This window comes from Orcinus orca, chromosome 1, assembly GCF_937001465.1.
Source record: "Orcinus orca chromosome 1, mOrcOrc1.1, whole genome shotgun sequence".
Taxonomy (NCBI): Eukaryota; Metazoa; Chordata; class Mammalia; order Artiodactyla; family Delphinidae; genus Orcinus; species Orcinus orca.
The window spans coordinates 28,712,155-28,726,133 of record NC_064559.1 but is presented as its reverse complement, the minus strand read 5'-3'; the positions used below and the strand labels follow the sequence as shown (position 1 = coordinate 28,726,133).

The 13,979-nt window shown below is 40.5% G+C and overlaps 1 protein-coding gene across 18 annotated transcripts in view; it reads right to left on the bottom strand.

Annotated features, from left to right (window-relative positions):
* Positions 1–13,979, bottom strand: part of NEK7 (NIMA related kinase 7) — a 295,992-nt gene that overhangs the window by 135,347 nt on the left and 146,666 nt on the right. Inside the window, exon 1 of one of the 18 annotated variants that reach the window (XM_049703829.1) lies at positions 7,619–7,771. The exons of 14 other annotated variants lie outside the window; for them this stretch is intronic. The gene's annotated coding sequence lies outside the window, so the exon portion shown is untranslated. Of the gene's footprint in view, positions 1–5,639; positions 5,809–7,618; positions 7,772–13,979 lie in introns of those variants that run through there. 3 more of the 18 variants (XM_049703808.1, XM_049703828.1, XM_049703803.1) reach the window with 3 other exon arrangements.

The following is a 13,979-nucleotide window of genomic DNA, read 5'->3' as shown; positions in this document are numbered from 1 at the left end:
ATCAATGAGCAATTCTGCTTATTTGCTTGCTCAGGTTTCCTTTAACAGCAAGTCCCTTGATTATTTAAATCAATAATTATGCATTTTCATCTGGCACATAGCCTGCCTCTTACATACTGATGATTTATGAACCAATAGCTCCAGAATCTCATTTCCAACCCTACTGGCTGGATCTCTCTGCCTGATTAGCCAAACCAGAAACGTCTAAAATCTTGACCACTTTAAATCCATTCTACTCTGTATTCCCTCCTCAGTGAACGGCACTGCCACTCAGTCATATAGTTCCTAGGCCATCACAGACCCTTTGACTCCCTCACCTGCACGAGTCCCCAACTCCCATTAATTCTACCTCCCAAACCTCTCTCTGCTTCTCCCGGACTCTCATGATCCTTGCAGCTATTATAACCAATTAATTGTTCTTCCTGACTTTGGTAATGTAATTCCTACTCTCCACACCCACCATAATGATCAATCTCAAACGAAAACCTCCATATGTCACACTCCTGCCTAAAACCCTTTAAGGAATGAAACTTTTCTTAGCCTTGCTGGCTTGCATATAAATCCTATACTCTGGCCTTAATGAACCATTGACACTTCTTCCAAATGCCAGGCTCTTTCACGCCTGTGCGCCTCTGACACAGTGTGCCATCCTAGCTGAAACACCCTTCCCAGCTAGCCTGCCTGCCTGGCCAACCTTGCTTCATACTCAGGTGAACCTTTATAAAATACCCCTTTAAGTAATTTGTCCCAGGGCATTTTAGTGACTCCATTATCTGTGCATTTGAGGTCCAATACCTCACTAGGTCCAATAACAACAAGCAATTACTATTTAAGGGCAGAATCTGTCTCTTCCTTTTTTTTTTTTTTTTACCTCCAGTACATATGAAAGTCCAATAAACACTTGTTAAATAATCAAATTTAGAAAACAAGAATTTATAAAGAACACAGGTCTAACAATCAGGACCTAACTAGTTCAAATTCACATGAGCATCTACTGACACTTTTGAACGATCAAGGACAAGTTATTGCTCTGCTCTGAAGGAAAGCTCACGATGAGCACACAGTCTGCGGTGACACAGCAAGGCCCCAAATTCTTCTCCCTGAGTGGAAAATACGGGGAGTTTTCTACCAGAAACAAGTGCCTGGAACAATGAAGTATTACTGCTTCTCAAAAGGGTTAAAGTTCAATACAAATAAAAGATGGTATTATTTCTTCTGTTTATCGTTACAGAAGAATTTCCCTATGAGGATAAAAAAAACAAGTGATCCTTACTCACCCCTTTCAAAGAAATTTGTCCAAAAAAGCTTTTGACACTTTCCATTTGTTTTGGTTAACTGTGGGCACAGGATGCTGTTACAAACACAATAAATGTCCCTTATCATTCTGCCATGTCATTCAGTTACCCACACAGCAACAACGAAGGCCTGGCAAAAGCACGTGATCACTAGGCCAACCATTCAGCTGTTAACACCAGAAAAAAGCATGGTAGCCGAACTATAACCATCCACGGCAAAAGACTGACATACGTAAAGAGCTAAGATAGCTTGGACCCATCTTCCAAATCTGATTATAAAAAGCATTCCTTGTACTAAATAATTCATAGGAGTGAATTCTATCATAACAAAGCTGATAAGACCCCATGGAGTACAAGCCAGTACTTGGGAACACTTTAATGAGTATGAATTATGTATTGTAAGGTCATTTGTTTTAACAGCCTTTTGTCTGTAACAAGCACTCACTAACTGAAAAATCATCACTAAAAAACACTTATTTAAATAAAGGAAAAATTTAATAGATTTTTCTGAATTAACACAGATTTTATATTTTATCCTTATTTAAAAAAAGCTTATAAACTGCTGTTTCTTCATTTGTTTAGCACATGTGCTCTACCACAGTCACTGCTCTATATTCTGATTATTCCTGAACTTCCAAAACCCTCATTTCTTTCCAGGCTAGTTTACAGTAAACTATGAAGTGGTTTTAAAAGATGTCCTATCACTTCCTTCCTTTGACGCTCCTAAACCCCAGGCAAGGAAAGGAGCCCTACAGCCCAGTGGTAAAGGCAGGACTCCCTGCCAGGGTACTTCTCCACTGACCCACACCCAGGGCCCCACGACATTCTCACGACCTGAGTCAGTCATAACAACAGAGTCTATCTAAGGGACAATTAGGTTAGTAGGACACAATCAGTGTCTAGCAAAACAAACTGAATGTGTTACTCTACTTCTATGAAAACTCCTGCCTTGCCCCCTCCTGCCCACCCTCGCCCCTCAAAAACAGAAAGAAGAAGAAGAATTAGACCTCTTGGCTGCTTGACCTCCGTTTTACTGTGCACAGACTTCCAATGCAATGAAAATTAACAGAAAATTAAGAAAGAAGGGAGAAAAAGCAAGCAGGAAAAGCCACTGACTCACAGTCACACAAAACTGTCCTAGCTTTTAATAAAAAGATTTCTCAACAAACTTAAGTAAATCATGGCTATACTTTATGTTTTAAAATTTACCTTCTGAGGAACTAAATTCAATCGCTGTTACATTCTTCTTCATACCACAGAACCACACAAGTCTTTAAACGGATTCTGTGAAGCTGACCAAGGCGGCTGCGGGGCAGACTTTCTCAGCCAACACCGCCCATCATGTCACTGCTGCTGCACCGCCATGCAGTCCTCTCCTGCTCTTCTGAACACACACTACAAATCATGCCAAACTTTTACATTCACTAGAAACAAATGTACTTTCTCTGGCACACTCATCATGTGAAACTATGATTTTATGAAGATACTACCCAAAGAACAAAGATGACTGTTTTAAATTAATAGTGGCAATAATAAACACGGTATGCTGAGGAAGCTACCTAGGACTGTACGTGAGACTCTAAACATAAAGGACTCATAGAAAAAAACCTGAAAATCTAATTAATAGTGATTACAGACTTACACTCAAAATGGAATTATATAATTGACATCTACTTCAGTTTTGTTTTCAGAAACCTTCTGACTCTGCAGAAGTCCATTCCTCTGACTAAAGAACTGATAAAATCTTAGAAAAATGGCAAACAGTAAGAGGTTTTAAAAGCACAGATTTATTAAGGATGGAAACAGCCTTATTTGGGTCTTCACAAGAAATACCTTACATGTCATACTTACAGCTGAAGTCAGGCAGCAACACAGAAGTTAACTTTTAATTTCTCCCAGGATTCACTGAGTATTTACTTACCTTTTAGTGAACCTGCCCTTTTACGTGAGGAAGGCTGGACAGGCCCTGACACACCTTCCCCAGACATGCTCACCTGCTTCCACCTTCCACGCTGATGACCCCAGAGCTGCTCCCCAGCCGGACTGCTCTGCGGTGTTCAAGCCACATGCAACCACCAGCTACCTACTAGACAGGTCATGCGGGCCTCCCACAGGCATCCAAGGTCCACGTGAGCGAGGCCTTCCCCACCCCCGCCCCACCAAGAAGCCATGTTTGTTCTTAACTTGGGTAGTTCTGGCGAATGCACACTGAATGAGAACGGAGGAAGCTGTTCTGTACTCTCGGCATAAACAGCAGGGCTCTGAACTCTACACTGATCTGGTTAATATTTCTTCTCCTTTGCTCTTCAGCACTAGGCACTATGGTAACTTTATCTAAAACTGAGGCAAAACCTGTATTTCCTTGTATCTTAGCGTATTTCAACTTTCCCTTCCCAAGCCAAGTGGAGGGATCGGCGCCCTTCTGACAGTCACTGACTGGATGGTGCTCCGCGTGGGAGGCCATCTTGGCACTGCAGTGACAAGGGCAGACCAGAGGTAAGTGTATTTTGCACAGAGCTTTGAGAAGGCCTCCAAAACCATACGAGACAAGGTTTGCCCTCCTGACCCCCATGATCATACTCCTTCTGCTTATGAAGGAGGACAGAGACAGTCACAACTGCAAAAGAATTAGAAAACGTAACAGAGAGATGAATCAACTCTTCACGCTTAGTCAAAGACATCTAAACCCCTGCCTTCAATGAGGCAGCAAACACCAGGACACAAATAAAACATCCTAAGAATCTGCAAGAAAGTGAAGTCTCTCACGTCTTTATTTCATCCCATTTCAATAAACAGCCACAGCTACTCAAAGGTGGGGGACAGGGGTAGGGAGAAAAATGTGCTGGAACTGGAGATAAAGGACAATATCACCTACCCAGACCCTCTGCCGTGACTGTGGCCCATCCCAGACGCCCATCCGCTTGCTTTCTTATCTTCTCCAAAACTCATTCAGCCACTTTTTGACCACAGCTAACGTGTCTACCAGTGGCTGGGAATACAAAAAGCACTGAGGTAATTCCAACCCATCAGGTTATTCTTAGGGGAGACAAAGAAACAGACTTTACAATATCAGGAAACAAGTATTCCACCAGACGCCGTGGCAGGGACTGCCAGGACAAGAGCTGATGGGAAGGATGCCCAGGCAGCCTGGCAGCCAGGCCAGCCCTGCAGAGAAAACACCGAGGTGCGTCTGAAGGAACTGTGCGAGCTGGCCGGGCAGAGGACGGGGACGTCCCGACTGACGCAGGGAGAGCGGGGCCACCACAAGTAGGGCAGGAAGACAGGAGCTAAGGACGCAGCAGAGCAAGCACCAACGCCCAAACCGCAGTTAGGAGACTAAGGGATTGATAATTATTCAAGACAATAGTTGAAGGATTTTAAACAAGGTTAAAACCTACCTAGAAACAGGTAGAAGGTGTTGGGGGTGTTTCCTTAAAAACTGAATCAACGAGTAGATAGACAAACAAATAAATTTAACTTAATCCTAAATTTTAAAAGGGGGAAAAAGAGGATGCTAAAGGGGGAATCTATTTTTTAAAAAAAAGAAAGAAAGAAATAGCACTTCTTCTTGGTAATCTTACTTTTTCTTGGTAATTTTAAAGTATAGTATAGGATCGCTTAAGTCTGGATTTTCAAATATAAACTAAATTTCTTCATACATCTCATAAACCAAACTCAACTTAATACATTTTTTTAACAAATATATCTGAGGTCCCCTTTATAATAACCTTGATTCTATTTTGATGCTAGTTCCTGACCTGCCATTAACTAAGAACCAAATAAAGAAGTATCAAAGCACTATAGCTTTTACCCCTATTAAAAACAAAACTTGAAACCATAAAGGTACAAGTAACTCTTTATAATCACATCACAGGAGAGGAAAGGTCGATCTTCTGAGCACAGTGTTCAAGACCTTTGATAAGGTGGTACCTTCCCAGGTTAACTGCCTATGTGTCTCTTCTTGAGTTCATGAATATACAATGTATTTCTGGTCCATCTGGCTTGGCCTTTAAATGTTTTTTAAAATAATTATTGACATTTTGATTGTTCTTTTAAACTTCTAGCAATTAAAAATATGAAAAGATACTAAATAAAACGTATCTGTTTTGACGTGGAACAACTTTTTACTATGTCAGCATTTGATGAACACAAATCAAATGATAATTTTCCATCAATTCAAATTAGTAATTATTCCTAAGAAGGGAATAACTTAGTTCAACATTTTCTCCATGAGGGGATTATCAGAACATCATAATGGAATTCATTTGGCAAATATATACAGTAAGCACCTTCTATGGGCAGAGAGAGGTTCCTTTCCCTTTACAAAAAAGCCAAACCACTTACCTTGAACTAGGAATGGGCTAGCCTCTAAAGGAAGGGAAACAGAAGGATACTTGGTGAACACCTTAGTAATAAGTCAGGTTCAAATCAATGTCATCTGACTCCTGGTCCTGTTTCAATGTATGTCCTAATTAGAGGAGCTCAGTTCTTACTTTGTTCCTTGTTGCCCAAGCCTCTAATTTATACCTAATCACCCAACTGGTCTCTGTCCTGACCTCACACCCCTCTCCATCCCCACCAACTTTGTGTCTGGCATATACTCCTGTTTTTTCCCAGTCCTGGTTCCCATCTCACCCCACTCTGAGATCTTTCAAAAATTCAGCATTCAGACACCAAGCCCAGGTGAGACCTTTACCCATTTCACTGAGTAAACCTCCCTCATACCACGCCCTGTGGGCCCCTGTATCTGCCATTCACCCTATACTTCCCTGAAATCAACTGCTCAACTGTCCTGGACGTTCTCTCACTACTCGTATCTACCCAGACCTTCTGCCCCATACAGGCTCTGGGATGCAGTCATCTGCCATTCCCTGAATGGCCAGTTCTGACAAGAATGGTCCCAGGCCCTGCAGGAAACACAAATATGTACAGGACATGATTCACACCTTCCAGAAGCATATATTCCAGGGAGGAAGCTAAGACAAGTACAACAACAGGGAGAGTCGATAAGCACTAAAGGCCTAAAGAGGCAGAAGGAAGATTTCTTTGTACTTTTTGTATAACATTTGAGCAGAGTCTTAAAGGATAAAGATGATTTTTAATCACTGAGATTGAACAGCTGAAGTATAAAAAAAAGGAAATTAAAAGCAGCTAGAAAAAGATAAAGCAGAGGCCAGAAAGGGTACAAAATTTATCAAAAAATGGTAAGTTGTCAGATGGGACCAACATCTGGGGGAGAATAAAGAAGTGAATCTGGAAAGGCAGGTCAGGGTTGAGGCTGAAGACAGAGGTCCCGATATAGAGCTGTTAAAGACGGGTGAGCCAGGAGTGATCATACAGATAATACTGCTCACGCCTGTCTCCCATCTTCCGCAATTAATCAAAACTGAGTTTTAAAAGCATAAAGATAGATCTTTGTTTAGATTATTTGTCTACTCACTGTGAGCTACTTACCAATACCCCCAAATTTCTTTCTTCAACCTGTGAATTGGTGGGGCCCAGTAGGAAAGTGGGGAGAACAATAAAGGAACAAATGCGAAAAGGAGGATCATAAAGGGAAGAGACACAGACTCACCCTTACAGCTGCCGCAGCTCTCCAGAGAGCAAACGGCCTGCCTCTCTGCTTGCAGGCAAGTATGCCTTCCAAATTCAGAGAAAGCTGGCCTTGATTTGAAACTAAGCTTAACATCAAATGCTGTGCAGCCAACTGGATCATCTTTCCAGGGGTCTCAAGATGCATACGCAAATACCCCACAAACTTCACAATGAAGAAAAATGGATGTTCGTTTGGGTCTTACTCTGGAAACACTGCCATTCAGAGGCTGACAACCCATCTCGTGAACAAAAAAGGCCTAGGAACTGTAGCGTGCCCTGCAGGGACCACAGCCCGGGAGACAGGGTGCCCTGGCAACCGAGCACATCATTGCAGCCCAGGCTCCTTTTTATTAACTGAACCATTAATCACACCCCGTGATCTCTCTCCTAAGCCAGACACTCAACTCTTAAACTGAGTTCTGTGGATATTAATTTAACTCACCCTAAGACACTGTGCTTGGCCTCTGAAAACATACAAAAACGAACCTGGACTCAATCCAGGACTTCAAAACCTTCTTTGTCAAGCTGTCTCTTCTTACATTATTTATGATCTACATATGTATATGTGTATAAATATATATTTCTTTAAGGTGGGTGTAGAAATGGTGATAAACAAAAAGGGCCTGACACTCCAAATTAATTAAAGAAAAAGGTAAACAAAAAATCACTGATAGAAAGTAGTTTTAAAATGGCCACATAGGCTTGCTTAAGTAAAGAACATAACTTACATGTTAAGGCCTGTATCTGGGACAAGGAGGGCAGCTAGAAAGGACTCGAGAACCAGCTCCTTGTTATCGATGGAAAAAGGAACAGGTTAGTCATCACGCCGTCATCACGCTGTTCCCAAACACTTTCCAGCTCGGCCAGATAAGCAGGACAGGAGAGCCTGGCAAAGTCAAACCCAGGAGCAAGAGAGGGAACTGCAGGTAGAGCTCGGACCTTGGGGCCTGGAGGCAAAATCTCTGCTGCCAGGCTAAGGGCTTTGCCCTTAAGCAAAATGCAAACCATCTCGAGGTAAGGGAAGTGGTAAGCCTTCACACCCAGCTGAGAAAAATACCCTAAAAATGCCAAAAATGGTGAGAACAGCACACAGCACAAGCAGTACACTCAAGAGGGACCGTTTGGTTGGGACAGAACTAAAATTAACACTTAGATGTACTATTTTCTCTCACTAGTTTGAAGTGGAATTTTCTATTATTACTCAATTCTTATTTACAGTTATATGTATTTATCTAATTTATTTTAATTGATTTATAACACTGATTTCAGTAATACCTGGCCACCATTGAGCTGAGACATTGGCTACATATGCTAGAAGGGTCTGATTACTAAGTGTGAACTACTCCAAGGGCCACACAGCCTCAGTGAGAAATGATGGTAGCAGTAGGGATGGACTTCCATCATAAATAATTTTTTAAATGAAAAAATCTTTTTTAAAAAGGCCATGTGGCATTTCTTACTGTTGCCTGAGGAACACCTCCATTAAAATCACTTGCACTACATCAGAGAACAGTAGCTTTCCAATCTGTGTATAACAACCATCTGGGGTACTTGCTTTTAAACGCCAGTGCTTGTACTTATCAAATCAGTGTTTCTGACACAGGCATTGTGAGGACCATAGTTTGAGAAACACAGTAATAGGACAAATGCTTTGAAAATACAGCCTACCACGGTGATGGCAAGAAGGTCACTATGTATTCTTGAACAGCTATACAAGTTTTCTGAAAATTATTTTCAATGTACAGATAGATATAACTATTTCAAGGAATTATAAGACAAATCCTTTAGGATTGATTTGATTAATCTCTAATAACTGCTTTGTAAGACAGGATTCTCACTGAAACAGGGAACACATATAATAAACAAATGAGAACCAACTTAAGAGAAAGGCATGGCTACAGAGAAAAAGGAAACAGCCCATCATGATCTCTGAATCATGGCAAAAGAAGAAATTAAAGGGAGAAACTGGTCAGTGGGGTTAACAAACGTTTCAGTCATACATACTATGCAAGAAGCAACAAGGACACGTAAGTTCTTGTCAATACAGCAAAATGACAAGCAAACAATGAAGCCTGGCCCTCATGAATCAAGGTATCTAATACAATGAAATGTGTTATTTATGAAATACTGACCAAATAACCCTGTGATCACCCAGGAGCTTTCTGGCCTTTACTATCTATCTACCATCTCTAACTAAGGACTGCTTCCTAGAACTGGCCTCCATAACGGGAATTTCTTCTTCTTTGATCCTATTTCATAGTAAGGATATAGCAACATACGCTAACGTTCCTCGTTCTAGAGGCAACAGAAATACTTCCCCACTACACAGCTGGGCTCTCGAATATTTGCTGACTTGAATCAAGGCCCTGATATGGGCAATCAGAGGTGCAATGTCACTCTATCCTCAAGTCTTTTTTTGAGCACGTACTGTGAATGCAACAAGACTGCTAATTCAAGCAAGTGAAAACAAAACACCATGCCTACTACCAAGAGCATGACAAAGGTAACACACAAGGCAATATGGACTATTAAGGAATCTAGTGGAATGTGGATTAGCAAATTCACATCCTTGAGTTTCAGTTTATTCTCACATTAAATGAAAAGGCCAGTTTACACAATTTATAAGTTTCCTTCCAGTTCTGAAAGTATTTGATTTAGTGAATTATGGACTTAAGGTCTCCTAAGGGAAACTACAAAATAATGGTGAATGGAAAATTGATTTTGGAACAGCTCTTCTATGGTAGTATAAAATACAAACTGCAGATGACATATGTACAGGATAACCTGGGTACCTTTATCTCTCAGGTACAATCTCTGTACAACCTGAAAATATTCTGTTCAGAACAGAAAGACCAGAAATCTTAAAAATCTTTTGTGTGGTGAAGAATCTGGGAGGGGAAAAAAAAAGTACAGATTTTGCTTGTTAAATTTTAAGTGTAAGTGAATAGAAGTAAAGATGAGGTCATCAGGTGACCCTAATCCAGTAAGACTGGTGCGCTTTTAAGAGGAGGAGGAGACACATGAGGAAGGCCACATGACACAGGCAGAGACTGGAGTGGCGCACCTATCAGCCAAGGAGCGTCCAGGACGGCCGCCAACACAGAGGCTGAGAGAAGGGCATGGGGCATGTTCTCCCAGGAGCCTGCACAGAGAGCACAGCCCTGTGGGCAATTTGATTTCTGACTTCTGACCTTCAGAACTGCGAGCGTAAACACCTGTTGTTTTAAGCCACCCAGTTTGTGGTAATTTGTTGGGGCAGCCCTGGGAAACTAATACAGAAGGTGTTAAGTACCGAACCCAGAGCATCCATCACCTGGACCGCAGCAGTCAAGGACCCCCAGAATAGCAGCGCCATTGTGAGCAGTGGCTGTGTAGTCCCAGGCTGGTGGCTTTCTGATCACGAAAGAGGCAGCAACTCCCTTGGTGGCCCAGTATTGGGAAACCTTGCTAGAAGCTCAGACTCCCTCCCAGCCACCAAATACTATTAAACATGGTGTAATAAATTCCTTCCTACTTAAAAGAGAGAGGGAGAGAGCGATGAGAATGATTAGAAGAGCAGTGGGAGAAGCACCTAATAAAATACAACTCTTCATCAACAGCTGATACTTTGAACACTCTAGGTCACAAAATGACAAAGTGAAGTTGAAAACAATATGCCATTCAACAACCAAAATATTTATCAAATGTAGAAACTTCATTAAAACTTTATTTTAGGTATATATTAAAATGTTAAAAAAATGCCATTTTTCACTGAATACCTCACCTGCTACTATGTTATTCTAAATGTGTCTAAATACCAAAGACTGTTAAACACACACACACACACACACAAAAGAAGTGAATTTGTAGGTTACCATAAAAAATTGAGAATAAACATCAATTTATTCCTATAAAATCAATCCATCAATAAACATTCTTCTTGTATAATGTCTTTCAATTTACCTGTACTTGTTAAATAACAAACCATGCTTAGAAGTAAACTATTTGAAATAAGAACAAGCTATTTGCCTGAAATAAATTACCTATTGTCCAGTTCTGGGTATCTTTATGACAGTATGCAAACATATCCCATTATTTTACTATAGGGTTCAACAGATATAAAAGGCAATGGAAGACTGGCAACTCCTTACATTTTAGAGGTATAACAATTTTTCATAAACATGTCTAACTGTTCCATTTTTCCAATCATAATATATAGAGGATATGTGGCTTTGCTATGGTTACGACCACAAAAAAATTAGAGTAATTTGCCAGTTAAGTAGCAGAATATGAGAAAAATATCTTAACAATAAAAAAAACAGAATTGGAAGCACACTAGAAAGAATATTTTAATTTTTTCCATTTTTGAATCAGTATTTAAGTATCTTTCTGCAACTCTCACTTTTTTTGTTGTCCAAACTATAACCCCCAAGGCTCTTGTGGCTTTTTCTACCTGAGGAACTAAGGATTACTGCCCTCTCCCCACAAAGTTTAGTAAAAACATTAACTCGTGCTGGGAACAATTAAATTATAAATATGGAAATCACAGGGCAAAAGGGAAGAATAATTAAGGCGGAGAAAGTAGAAATGGCAGCAGAGCTGGGTAGGAGCCTCTTCAGATAAAGCTGGGCAGCAGGGCCTGCCATCAGAAGAAACTGAGAAGACGTGTTTTTCCCACCACGAAACGTCCTAAGAATAGAGAAAGAGGTGAAATGAAACTAACACTCACTGAGCCTACTACCCTCCTTCTACAAAGATGTTGTCATTTACTCCTCAAAGCAATGTGACCTGAGCTGAGAAAACTACGGTCTGAACAAATCAAGTAACTCAAGCAAGGTCAGAGAGTAGGAGCGAAGCCTTGGCCTTAGTCTTTTTCACATCATGGTAAACACAGAAAATGATATTTGTGCAGCAAGGTCACACAAAGAGAAGAGGCTGGTAGCAGCTGCTGGCAACTAGCCGGGAAGCTCTGAAGCCCCAGGCCCCGCCCCGAGGGGTCAATATTTCGGCCCACCCAGAACCCACTCCTGGCTAGGACTGGGAAATCCTTCTGTGTAAGCTCAAAACTGTTGCCTTTTCCATTCCATTCAACCGCTTCTCAGCAGCTGCAACCAGGTCAGCCACAGCTAACTCTACTGAAAGCAAAGAGTCAGGTACCCCGCAAGTACTCCCAGGCCACAAACGCCCGTGACTATAGCCTCTCCTTACAAATGCAGGCCCTTTTTAGAATTTTTTTTTTTACTGTAAAAACAGTCTTTTATAAAAGACTTATCAATAAATAAATAAATAAAAAGCTTAATAAAATGATTAAATTAGAATGCCAAAAAAAAGAAAAAAAGGCTTAGTCAATTTTTCTAACAAGAAAAAAAAATCTGTGCACCCTCTTGCTCATGCCAGAAATTCTCTCTAACAGCAGAAAAAGCAGTCACTCCAGTCGACTTAGAACAAAAACTACTAGTTAAAGAAACACAGCAAAGCACATTCCTTCTAGGGCTATCAGTCAATCAAGCAAAGAAAAATGTCTGACATCAGAGTCCATCTTGGCTTAGCAACAAGAAGGAAGCGGAGAGAGCGCAAATCCATTCAACATCACTGGATGGGTGTGGGATCCCCCCCTGCCCCGAGGCAAAGAATGACAGAAATCCCTGAACAGGTGAATAAATCTGAAAGAGGCTGATATATTTATGAGGGCTCTGAGACTAAACACAAAATTTGGCAATGAATAACTGGGCGTTATTCTGAGAGGACTGGGGAAGATCAAGAGAACGTCATAAGGGATCAAAGGACCAGAAAAGGCGAACACAGTGCTGTGGAAAATCCCTGTCAGCCCAAACATCCATCCTAGAATCAGGTTTAGACCCTTGGTATTACCTTCTAGGGCAGAACTGGGCCTCCAGCCTGATTGTATAAACAAAGTTTTACTGGAACACAGCCACACCCACCTGTTCAGGTATGTCCACGGCTACAGTGGCAGTAGCTGTCACAGAGACCATACGGCTCACAAGGCCAGAAATATTTACTCTTTCATCCTTTAGAGACAAAGTCTGCGAACCCCTGTTCTCTACAAAAGCAACCTGGTATGAAAAAACTGCCTTTAATGACTTACACTGATTATCAATAGAAGACCAATGGCAAGATTTACAGAAAGGTCTATTTCCATTAAGTAACAGAAAACATACAAATTTCTAAAATTTGATAGACCAATTAAATAACTTCCATTCAGTTACACACTATTCCGATTAACACTTTGGATAGCTATTAGCAAACAGCTCATTGTATCGGCTCGTTATATACATAGTATGACAGCTGTTATTTTAACAAAAGTTAAAAAAAAGAAGTTATCCTGCTCAAAAAAATTAAGGAATGCTTCAAGACCATCTATCTGTCCTTCTCATTTCCACTGCTCACTAAAAACCATGAAATATATTCTCTAAGTGTTTTCCTTATTCTGTAAAGATATATAATACACAGGGATAATCAAACTATTAATCACCAAAAGAGGAATCAGCAGTTTAGAGGTTTTATAGCTCTAAGAATGAATGGTTCTACATTAGTTCTATGTGTAAGTTCAAAATTTCTCAATTGCCATTATATCCTGCAAATAAATATATTTGATTACAATTATATAAATTCCCTATAAAATTGAAGGGAGGAAGAAATGAATTGAAACATTCGAAAGTATGAAGAAATGCTTCTTAAAACATCTTGTTATATACATTTATAGAAATGCTGATAAAATAATTGCTGGTAAGGCAATTCAGAGCAAACATTAATCACACATGTCATTTCCAAAACACCCTTAGTATTATGCTAAGTTTGCTGCCATGTTTTATGAATGATGTACTAAAACACCTACCCACATAACTCTTGAGCAAATATTTGAAGGGACAAATATATTAATTTGAATGAAACCAGGAATGTGGACAGTGTATTGCTTTATGCAGCTGCCCTGCACATTTTTTAAACACCAAAGCCTGTTTTAAAAAAAAATCAAAACCTGAAAGGAATTTTGGGGACCTATTACCTAATTAAGCAACTTCTTTTCCAAAACTGCATTAAGTAATCGTTATTCTCTCCTCTCCAGATGCCCTGAACAGTGGCTACACTAGT